Source organism: Prunus avium, chromosome 7, assembly GCF_965620075.1.
Source record: "Prunus avium chromosome 7, drPruAviu1.hap1.1, whole genome shotgun sequence".
NCBI classification, from domain to species: Eukaryota; Viridiplantae; Streptophyta; class Magnoliopsida; order Rosales; family Rosaceae; genus Prunus; species Prunus avium.
This window is the reverse complement of record NC_142290.1, coordinates 1,647,337-1,659,199: the sequence shown is the minus strand read 5'-3', so window position 1 is coordinate 1,659,199 and position 11,863 is coordinate 1,647,337. Positions and strand designations below refer to the sequence as shown.

The 11,863-nt window shown below is 37.5% G+C and overlaps 1 pseudogene across 1 annotated transcript; it reads left to right on the top strand.

The window, feature by feature from the left end:
- Positions 1–558: 558 nt before the first annotated feature.
- LOC148292786 (uncharacterized) lies at positions 559–11,037 on the top strand (annotated as a pseudogene). The gene is made up of 11 exons (XR_015825824.1): positions 559–690; positions 1,973–2,628; positions 3,422–3,599; positions 3,714–3,942; positions 4,419–4,558; positions 4,804–5,093; positions 5,271–5,483; positions 5,582–6,073; positions 6,594–7,265; positions 8,145–8,688; positions 8,869–11,037. The product of XR_015825824.1 is annotated as an uncharacterized LOC148292786 (transcript).
- The last annotated feature ends 826 nt before the right edge of the window (positions 11,038–11,863 follow it).

The following is an 11,863-nucleotide window of genomic DNA, read 5'->3' as shown; positions in this document are numbered from 1 at the left end:
GACCGGAGTGGTGGAGTTGTGGAGTCGCTTTTGGTGGAGTCGATCTTAGAGGAGTCGGCAGTGGAGTTGGTGGTGTCTTCCATGAGGTAAATAGGTGAAGAGATTGATGCTGGGAAGAGGAAAAGTTGGTGCTGGAAAATTGGTACAGGAAAGAGGTAAAGAGATGCAGCGGAAGATAGCTTAGAACTTCAGCAAACAAGAGCACAATTTTCAGCAAAGTGTAGAGGCAAGGCAAGGGTAGAGGTAGGAGCAATACAGCAGCAAAGTATGAGCAAGGGTAAGTAGAGATTAGGCAAGGATAAGGTTATGCAGAGGCAACCAAAATCGATTGCTCTGATACCATGTCAAATATAGTGTAATTGAGAGAGTAAAGAGTGAGGAATAATAGATGTTTTGCAGAGAATTCTCCCTTATATCTTTGTATTGCTATCATGGAGATATTTATACACAATGTAGAAAGGGTAACTATTAGTTACAAACAAGTATACAAAACCATGGAGCATTTCCAGGATTTGTGTCTCCCTAAAACATGGAAAATGTAAACATACCTAACTAAGACTTGCCTAACTATGACTTGCCTAATTATGACTTGCCTAACTTACTTGCCTAACTCTTATGACTTGACTAACAGATTCTACTCTATTGCTTTAATTTAAACGAGTGAAAATTCTCTCTCAGAAGAAAAATCAGGTGATTTATATATTGTTCTTTTCCTGGGTAATTCTTTTAACGCTTTATTTTGAGATTTCGATGCGATTCAATTCAGTTGTTGACTATATCTCTAAGCTAATTATCTCAGTTTTTGCTGATTTTTGGAGTTTTTGGCAAATGGGTATTGATTGTTTTCTGGTTTATGGGTGTGATTAGCTGGTTTATTGCCATTCTGGTGTCAGTTTCATATTTCATTTTCTTCTTTAGACTTCAATTTTCATTTTGTTTTTCTGGTGGTGCATTGAATTTGCTTTAATTGGTGCTCTTCAAATTTAATTGCTTTTTCTATGATCTTTTCTTATCTGGATTTCGAAATTGTGAGTTTATCCGTCCGTCGGTTTCTTGGCGATGCCAATTTTTTGTTAAAGTTTGCATTTTGAGGTCGTCGGGTGATATGGGGATTAGGTTGAACGTGTTTTTGATTTGTCATTCGACTGTAAGCCAGCTGTTAAGGACAAGTAGATCCCAGAGATGCATAAGTATAAGCCAACCTCTTCTCTGCCTGTTTGCTGCATTGCTTAGATTTCTGACTCATTCTGAGATCAGTTTTGGTTTTTTGCCTAGAACAATGTTTGCGTAAGGCTTTGATGTTAATTGGTACTCTTCAAATTCATCTGTTTTTTTTCTTATATCTTTTTTATCTGGGTTTCAAAAATTATTAGTTGATTGGTGGGCTTTAAGGTGATGCCAATTCTGTGTTGAAGTTTGCATTTTGATTCGATTGGGTGATGCAAGGATTAAGTTGACGGTATCTTTTGATTTTCCATTTGACTTAACCAAATGTTGCGGAAAGTAGGTCTCGGAGATGCTAACTATAACCCAACGTCTGCTTATTTCCTGCATTGATTAGATTTAAGACTCGGTGTTTGATCAATTTTAGTTCTTTGCTTACTACAGTGTTTCTGTGTTTCAGTTTCTATTGTGTCTGATTAGCTTATACTGAATTGAGAGGCTCATCAATTTATGTCTGGGTTTTTATATTATGTGCAAATGTTGTATAGATATATTGTATTTGATACTGAAAGTAGAAGAGTAATGTGGTTGTTGTAAGCAAGCACTGCTCTGACCATTAATTTCCAGTATATGAAAATCATTTAAATAATTCACCTGTGCAATTTAGCCTTTTTGAGAATGCATTTAGCAGTAAATGTGTCAGTCATTCAGAGGATGAGTTGTACAACATAAGATAAGATGCCTCTTTTTTCCAGCAATCCAGGTAATTTTTTGTTTATTTATTCCTATTATTTTATATTTGTTTCAGTTGGCAAGCTTGAAGGCATATTATACAGTCAGAGTAATTGAGAATACCGTCCTTCGCTTCACTTGTCTATTGAATATTTTGGTGTCGCATGAGCAGTAATTTGGGTTTTTCTGGTGGCTGCTTCAAGGGATTTGTGTTCAGTATAAGGATGCCAATGATGACTGTGGGTACCAGTTGTTCAATTTATTGTTGCATCCATGTGATATAGCTACTTAACTTTCTATATATTGGAATTGGAAAATCAACTCTAACATGGATTAGATGAAACCAATTTCAACAAGGGCGCCTGCTTGGTTGGTTGGCAACTTGGCATGAACTGACATCCTACTTTTCTGGTGGAAAAAAAACTAATTGTTTGGTGGCGTTCAGCCTTGTGATTTAGACCAATGGAAGTCTCACCTCAAGGGCAAAAGCAGAAGTTGCAGTCACCTGCTCGCAAATTTTTGTCGACTGGAACGTAGAAAGATCTCTGGCTTGTTGTGCAAGAAGGATCATTGGCAGATGTGGATTCAGCACTATCACTACTGAAGAAGAGTGGTGGTGATATTAATTCAAGAAATATTTTTGGTCTCACTCCTCTTCATATTGCAACATGGAGAAACCACATTCCTATTGTTAGGAGGCTTCTTACAGCTGGTGCTGACCCAGATGCTAGGGTTTGTTGCTTTACTGATCTTTTAAGTTTACATGAATGCTTTTATGTTTTTGCTAGTGGCTGTCAAGTTGTTTCTTTTATATGCTTTTATACTGAAATGATTAATGCTTTTCTTGCTTTGATTCACCTGCACCTCTAAATTTGAGATGATATTCTGTCTTCTCTTCCTGTCATCTAATTGTATCTAAGATATAATTTTTCTAAGGACAGTGTTATCCAACCCAACAGTTTTACCAACGTTCTTTTGCAACCAACATGGCAAGCTGACATGTGATGATGTATTTATTTATTTTCCTGAATGTGATGATGAGGTGTGGCCATATCATTCGCCATGTAGGTTGGGAAAAGAAATTGGATAAGTAGTATTCCTTTTGGTGTCGTATATGTTATAATCTTTCCTGAATCTTGTCTTACATAATTACTTAATATTCTATAAACAAGTTAAGGGAAAATTTCTGAACCAAATATTTACCAAGCATGTCTTCTTGAAGGAACATATAATTAAATGAAATTAGAACTTTATGAAGTTCGTAACTATGTATAACCAATCATACATGGAAATTCGAAAAATTAAGATAATCAATGATACTTGGAAAGTTGAAATATGTGGTATATAAATAATGCATTTAAAGTTGAAGAATTAACTTGCCCTTTTAGGTAAATACTTGGAAAGTTGAAATATTTGATCTATAAATAGATACTTCCGTATTCTATTCAGGTTTTTATTTTTCTTAAATGTGGAAACCGATTTTTTTGATTTATCTTTGCATGGCCCTTCATATCATTTATTGCAGGATGGGGAATCCGGATGGAGTAGCCTTCACAGGGCTCTGCATTTTGGTCATCTTGCTGTGGCAAGTATACTTCTCCAGTTTGGTGCTTGTATCTCACTGGAGGACTCTAAATCTCGAACACCTATCGATCTCCTATCGGGGCCTGTCTTGCAAGTTCTTCAAGATGGACATAATTCTGGTATCTAGTGCTCTGTTTTGCCAAGATTTATGAGGATCATATACTGTATCATACTGAATGTACTTGTGTGTACTTGTGGTTAGAGGTTTGCTGAATTGCTGTTGTTCTCTTTAGTTACTACAGAGGTTTATAGTTGGGGAAGTGGCACAAACTATCAACTTGGAACTGGAAATGCACACATACAAAAGTTACCATGCAAGGTGGATGCTCTTCATGGTTCTTTAATCAAGTTAGTTTCTGCTGCTAAGTTCCATAGTGTAGCAGTCACGTCTCGAGGAGAAGTCTACACTTGGGGGTTTGGAAGAGGAGGACAACTTGGTCACCCAGATTTTGATATACACAGGTATAAACATTTATGATACTATGTAGCCCCTGTCCAACATAATACAGGCTTTAACCTTGGTTGATTTAGCATTTCCCTGTACTATCTAAAAATAATTTACTGAAAAGTTTTTGACTTGGTAATTTTTTTAATAAATGATATTCTTTAACATATTATCAAATTTGAGTGTGTAGCATTTCAACCTTTACATGTTCATGTACAGAAGGACACGAATGCGCCCGTCGTCGTGGAAATAGAAATGATGCAAGTAGGAATGTAATTTTAAAGTTGGCAGAACTTTTTATCTTGAACTTGTGAAAACATTGAGATGCAAGAAACATACAAGCCATATTCATCCCTGGTTTTATTCTCTGTATGACTAAAAGTTGAATTCTGTCGCCTTTCACTTATAAAAGTGGCTAATCAATTGAAATTTTCAAGCTAGTTGTACCTTTTGCGAAGCATGAATCAGTTCCATTTTATTATATGCATTTCAGTGGTCAAGCTGCAGTTATCACACCTCGTTTGGTGACTTCTGGTCTAGGGTCCCTTCGGGTAAAGGCAGTTGCTGCAGCTAAACATCACACTGTTATTGCTACAGAGGGTGGAGAAGTTTTTACTTGGGGATCCAACAGAGGTAAATCATATGAGGACTTCCAACTAAAAGTGTTTGCAATTTGCAAACCACTTACCTGTCATAACAAAAGAAGCGCAAATTTAGTTGTCTTTAATCACTGGGTCCTTGCACGATTCGATATATGAGAAAATTGATTATTTTCCTTTAATGTATTCTGGTGTTAGTAAAAGATTTATCTATGATCTATGTGTTGCTAACATCTGAGGACTATGGAAAATTGATTATTTTCACATGATGTTGGGCAGAGGGTTAGCTTGGGTACACTTCTGTGGACACCCAACCTACACCTCGAAGAGTGAGTTCCCTTAGATCAAAAGTTGTTGCAGTTGCTGCAGCAAACAAGCACACGGCTGTTGTTTCTGATAATGGTGAAGTTTTCACATGGGGCTGCAATAGGGAGGGTCAGCTTGGCTATGGTACATCTAACTCTGCGTCAAATTACACTCCAAGAGGAGTTGAATACTTGAAAGGCAAGGTTTTTACGGGCGTTGCAGCAGCAAAATTTCACACAATTGTCTTGGGAGTTGACGGGGAGGTAATTTTAACCTGATTTAACAGTACATATTCTTCACTTAGGCTCAAATATTAGATTTTTTCTTCTGTTCAGTTCAAGATATATTTTCAACCTATTTTATTACCTGGGCTCTCTTGTGAATACTTCTCCACCTATTGGCTGTAGTTGAGCTAAATCCTGTATGTATATATGTACCAGGTATACACTTGGGGTCATCGAATTGTTACGCCCAAACGTGTTGTAGTTGCTAGAAACTTGAAAAAGAGTGGAAATACCACTTTGAAGTTTCATCGCAAAGAACGGCTTCATGTGGTTTCTATAGCTGCAGGGATGGTACATAGCATGGCTCTGACAGATGATGGTGCATTATTTTATTGGATTTCATCAGATCCTGATCTAAGATGCCAACAGGTTTTGCTTTAGCATAATAGTGTTTTTGTTGAATGTTTAATCATTTCGAGCAACACACGTCAATCTCTAATCTTCTCTATGTTTTTTTGTTTGTCTAGTTGTATTCGCTAGGTGGAAGAAATATGGTGAACATATCTGCAGGGAAATACTGGACTGCTGCCGTTACAGCTACAGGTGATGTTTACATGTGGGATGGGAAGAAAGGTAAGGATAAGCCACCAGTTGCAACTCGGTTACATGGTACAAAATGGGCTACTTCAGTTTCTGTAGGTGAAACACACGTATTGATTATTGGTTCCCTTTATCATCCTGTCTATCCGTCCAATGTGGTGAAGAACCCTCAGAAGCAGAAGTCAAATGTCAAAGATGAGTTAGAAGAGCTTGACGAAGATCTTATGTTCAATGATATGGAGTCCGATACTCTTAAACCTACTATCCAAAACGATGATAGTGATAAGGGGCCCATACCAACCTTAAAAAGTCTTTGTGAAAAAGTGGCAGGAGAGAATCTAGTGGAGCCACGAAATGCTGTTCAACTGCTTGAAATTGCTGATTCACTCGTGGCAGATGATTTACAGAAGTATTGTGAGGTATTCTTCCTCATGGACTGCTCAATATGTGAAGGAAAATTATGAAACTCTTAACCTGTTTCAAATTGTATCTGATTTGAATCTATGTCCAGCTTTCTGTTGGTTGTGTTGTGATCATCTGCCTACGTTGTGTAATTATTATACATCAGGAATTTTGGACCTCATGTCATATATATATGATTCCTGTTGTTGGGTCACCTGGATATCACCACTCTTGGGCCTAATATATAAGGTGGTATGTGCCGATTCTGGGTGGCCCTTGAGTTTTTTTTTATTTTTATTCTCAGTAAGTTTTTGTGGTTTAGTTATCAATATCTCCAATACAGTCTGCTTTATCTTCTTTTGGAAGATAAAAGTATAATGGAGGGCAGGTTATTGTCTTGAACACTTTAGGAACTACAAGACGATGTAGTATTGTCTCATGCTTCTGTTTATGGGACTTGTGATCCAAGTTTTTGTAGATTTGTAGTTTACATGCTACTTAATTGTTTAATTATTGAAGCTGTGTTTGTTATTGCAGGACATTGCCATACGCAACCTTGACTATATATTTATGGTATAATCACAAGCTATTGCTAGTGCTTCACCAGATATTCTAGCTAACCTTGAAAATATATTGGACCTAAGGTCATCTGAACCATGGAGTTACCATCGTCTCCCAACTCCTACAGCTACTTTTCCTGCTACTATTTATAGTGAAGAGGACGATAGTGAGAATGAGGTTCAAAGGACACGTGACGGCCATACAAAGCAATCCACATCGAAAAATGAAATACACCAAAGACCGGATTCCTTTCTACAGCCCAAAGATGATCCAAATCATGGTATCGGCAAGCAAGTTCGAGCCTTGTGGAAAAAGTTGCAGCAGATTGAGATGCTTGAAGCAAAACAGTCTAGTGGGCAACTTCTTGATGACCAGCAAATTACAAAGCTTCAGATGAGGCCAGCTCTTGAAAGCGAGCTTGCTGAGCTTGGTGTTCCAGTTGAGACACCACAATTGAAGGCATCATCTTCAGTTCAGCCAGATGGAAAAGGGAACAAAAGGGTTGAGCTATCAAAAAAACAGAGGAGAAAGAACAAACAGATGGCCACACCAGTGGATATAGGGTCTTCTTTTCCTGGAGATGAAGTAGAACCAAAACACACAAAGGATTTCTTGAGTATTGAAATCTCTCAAACCACAAAAAATAAGGTGAGCTTGTTAAATTCCAAAATTTGTTTTATTATCAGGTTTGAATTGATTTCAGTAAAAGATGGTTATTCACTAACTCATCTTTTTCCAGCTAATTGAGATGATTGTGTTTTTCTTTTGAGATGTTTGAATCTTTGAATGGGGTTTGAAATCTTTTCAATTTTTTGACGTGCATGATTTATGATGGTTAACAACTTCATACTTGCTGTTTTGCATTATCCAACGGGTTCTTATCGTGAATGGTCCCTGAAATTGTTAAGAGGCGTGAGCTTTATTTTGTGTATTGGGCGGATGGGCTATATTTTGATGAAAAATAGCCCCTTAAAGTTTGTCAGATGATGACACGAGACCAGTTTTGGGGAAAGTTTTGATGGAATGCGACGACAAGGATCAAATTGATGTGGACCAAAAGAATTATTATTATTTTTTTAGTCAGAATGTGGACCAAAAGACTGGATCCACATTTATTGATTCAAAAGTTTGAGGACTAAAGTGAGGGCTTTTATATTCAGGGATCATTTGTGATAAAAATCTTTATCCAAAATACGGATGATGATTTTGGTCTCGTCCTTTTTACTTTCCATAGCTTGTTATGTCACCTAGATGGCAAAATGTATTTTGATTGAACATCAATGCTTGCACCCATTTTTTAATAGTTTAACTTCACTTTCATTTTTACTTGATCCTAGTGTGCGATTTACTCTGAACTTGCATTTCGTAATTACCATTGGATTATTGCCTTCTTCTTAAACAAGGCTTGATTTTTGGTATCCCGTTCCCTGGTTAAAATATTCTCTACAACTTAGTGGGAACGCATATTTTAACGATGTGCAATTATTCATCTCATTTGCTAAATTCTTTGAATTGTACCTTTGATAGGAGGAAGATGCCATAAGTGAAGGGATTATGACAAACCAAACCACTAAGGAGTCAGCTTTGTGTGTTCAGAAGGACAATTTTAACCTAACCAAGAATAAGTGTTCATCACCAATAACTTCCAAGAAGAATAAAAAGGGTGGGCTTTCTATGTTCTGGAGTGGCGCTCTTGATGATGCCCCCAAATACATTGCACCACCCCCACCTTCCCCAAAAAGTGAAGGCCCTGCATGGGGTGGGGCCAAAATCCCGAAAGGATTTGCATCTCTTCGTGCGATTCAGGATGAGCAAAGCAAAACCAAGGACAGTCAGTCAACCAGAAACAGAGGTCATGCAGAAGATCCTTTCAATGCTAGAAGTGATGGGAAGATTCTGCTGAGTTCGTTTTTGCCTTCCAAGCCAATACCAGTGGTCTCGATACCAGTGGTTGCAACCCATACTTCAGTGGCATCTGATGGAGAAAGAGGTACACCTCCTTGGACTGCTTCGGGAACTCCTCCCCTTCTTTCTCGCCCCTCTCTTTGGGACATCCAAATGCAGCAGGTATGTGAATTGCACCCTTTCTCTCTCTTCTCATGTGTTCGGACCATTAATATCCTTTTTATGTGTACTGAATTCCATGCATTCTTTTTGAGTTGTTTTCTTGTTGCCACATGCCAGAGTCATGGAGATTTCAGGCATTTAATTTACCATTCTCATACGTGTCTTTATTTATGTCTCAAATCAGGGAAAACACATCATAGTCATTCCCACAGTCCAAAGACTAAAACGGCTGGATTCTCAGTCACTAATGGTCAGGGTTCACCATTGGATGCCTCTGGAGTGAACCGCTGGTTCAAACCAGAGGTGGATACACCCTCATCGATTCGATCAATTCAGATTGAGGAAAAGGCTATGAAGGACCTTAGACGCTTAGAAGCGTTAGGATTGTGAAGAACCCATATTAAATTAGGTAGAAATAGGGGCACCTCCTGTTCGTTTATTTCAGTTTACATTTTGGGTTAAATACACTGCTGTACAGTGAACTGTATAGAATTAGCTCAGCGGATACTTTTTATATCCTTCATATCCATAAAGTAGCAGAAGTTTATCTCATACTCCTTTTTGGGACTTTGTTTCCTTTAATTTTTTTAGATCTTTGGTGACCAGTTTCTAGGTTAGGGCATGGCCATTGGAAATGTGATATTTTAAATTTAGGGATTGTAAGTTATTTTGTATAATGTCAATAAATCAATGAAAGTTTCTGTTTTCCAACTGGAAAAAAATTGAATAAATGATTCATTCATTGTAACCCATTTTAAATAAATTGTTTTCTGTATTTTCGTGATTCTCCTGACTAATGTGAGTTTTATTGCTGAAATTTGATTTCTTTCCTTTAAATTTTCAATGAACTCCCATTAAAAGAATGGTACGCAAAAACGGTAAGGCCCAAAATGAATTAATATTAATATTTTTATAAGAAAATATTAATGAATTAAAAGCAGTAACAGGATATGCTTCATGTACAGAGTTGAGGGGCTGAAAGAAAGTGGGAAGTTACTCCCACATACAGCACCTACACAATACGTGAGCCCTTAACTGGCTCTACTCCTTTCAGTTTTTTTTTAGGTCTATAAAAAGAGACCATTGGTGAGCAAAGAACAAAAAAGAGAAAAAAGGGAACGGAGGAGAGAAAAAAAACAGAGGCAGAAAACAAAAGCCAAAACGCAGAGGAAGAAGTAACAAACTAATGCAGAAATCCAAGGGAGATACAAAGCTCTATCACAATACTGTTTGAGAAGGTATAAACTAATATATTTCAGCATTTTCTTATGTACAGTTAACTTGCAGGCAAAAGAAAGAGTGTAAAAGAAACTGTACAGAAGCCTTGGCAATGGAAGATGTAAACAAATCTCTTCAAAATGATGATAATGGTGCTGCTTACACAAAGAGAGCTCTTGCAAGGACCTCTCTGTTGTGAATTATAGATGGGTTTCCACAAGAAACCCTCTGTACTGAGTGCTATGAACACATTGCGAATGTTCATGGGCGCATTGTGATACTCAGAGAAGACCTTGCGAGTGTTCTTGAGTATCAAAAATAGAAAATGGCGAATTTCATCCTAACCCACCTTCAGCACAGTGAAATCCCAAGTCTGCAAATTGGAGAATGAAGAGATAGCCCACGAAAGTCACCAAGGCAGCTCTCCTCTACAGTAATTTGCAAATACCACAAAGGGTTCTCACTCTGTTACTGGTGGTATGATAGCCCTTCCCAAAAGATTTCTGCAATCAAATGAAGAAAAATTGCACCAAAACATCAAACCATTGTTACCAAGAGACCAGAAGGGAGCAGAGAATTCAAAATTATCTTTGGCCCCAAAATAAAAGAAAATACAGTCAAGCCTTCAAGGAAATGATGGAAATAAAATCACAAAGATCACAAAAGAGAAAAAGAGTTTATCTTCGTTTTTTTTCTCTCGACACCAAAAACAAAGGTGTACGACACACAACCTCCGTCGTACACAGGGACTGCAGATTAATGGTTCAGGCAAAAAAAAGCAAAAGGGGAAAATAGCTCACCAATTTTAGGCTAAGAAACCTTCTCCTGTGTTGCTGCTGCTGAAGAACTCAAGAGCAGCATAAGCCAAAATAGAGAAACCCAAAAGCCGAAGAAGAAGTCTCCACCTCCTAAGATGGAAGAATAAAGCAACAACAAAAAGGGGATTTTGGAAGAATAGGACGAAACCAGCAAAACCAAGAAAGAAAAAGCCAAAAAGAGAAGGAAAAGTAGCTCTGTACTTTGACAAACAGACCCTGCCTCTTTAGGTTCCTATACTTTGAATTAATAGGTTAATGGGCCACTTTGTCTAACTCTGACAGAAGGGAGCAAAGGAATTAACCTGTTTTGACTTCTCTTTGGTTTTGGCATTTCAAACTCAAAGCTCTTTATCAATTGTGGCTACTGAGTAACTGAAGATATACGGTTTGGTTCAATTTAAATTAATTTGAACTACTCCAGATAGATATGGGAGTGACTCAGTTTAATTTGACTTCTACTACTCCAAATAGAGACCGGTTATGGTTTCAAATGGCAGCTGACTATCAAAGCCTCTCTAACGTGGATCATTTATTTATGGGCCAACTAATAAAAATGTCAAGGCCTGGAGACAAGTTGATGGGTAGACAAAACAAATTACCCATTAACTTTCAAAAGCCCAAAATATTTGATGGGTGTCCAAATAAATTATGTGGTTAATAGATCAATTTTTTAAATCCTCAAAACTATATTTGAATAAATTAATGGGCTCATTAAAATGCCTGTTAATTTTCTTTGGACATTGACAATAAACAAATATGGTTCAAAACCATTCCAAATTTTCTCATGGTTCATCTACCCGTACAAATTTCAATAAGATCAAATTTAAATCTCTCAACCACAAACTCTTTCAAGGGGTCATTCATTCCTTGAAAGTTTATCAGAGGAATAAAAGTTTCTATTGCACCAACCGTGTTGGGCTATATATATCATGGCCTTGGGGAAACTGTCACCTGTCCGAGAGGTCCAGGTACTTCTTTAGCTTGTTTTCCGGTTCACTACGTCATTGGATGGATGGGTGAGTATTTTCCCTGTTTGTATAGATGCCATAGTGATATTGAATTTCAAGCTAGTTACCCTCATTTAACTAGATATGCTGGTATTGCTGCTAACGATATGGGTATTTCAAAGGCCAGAGTTATTTT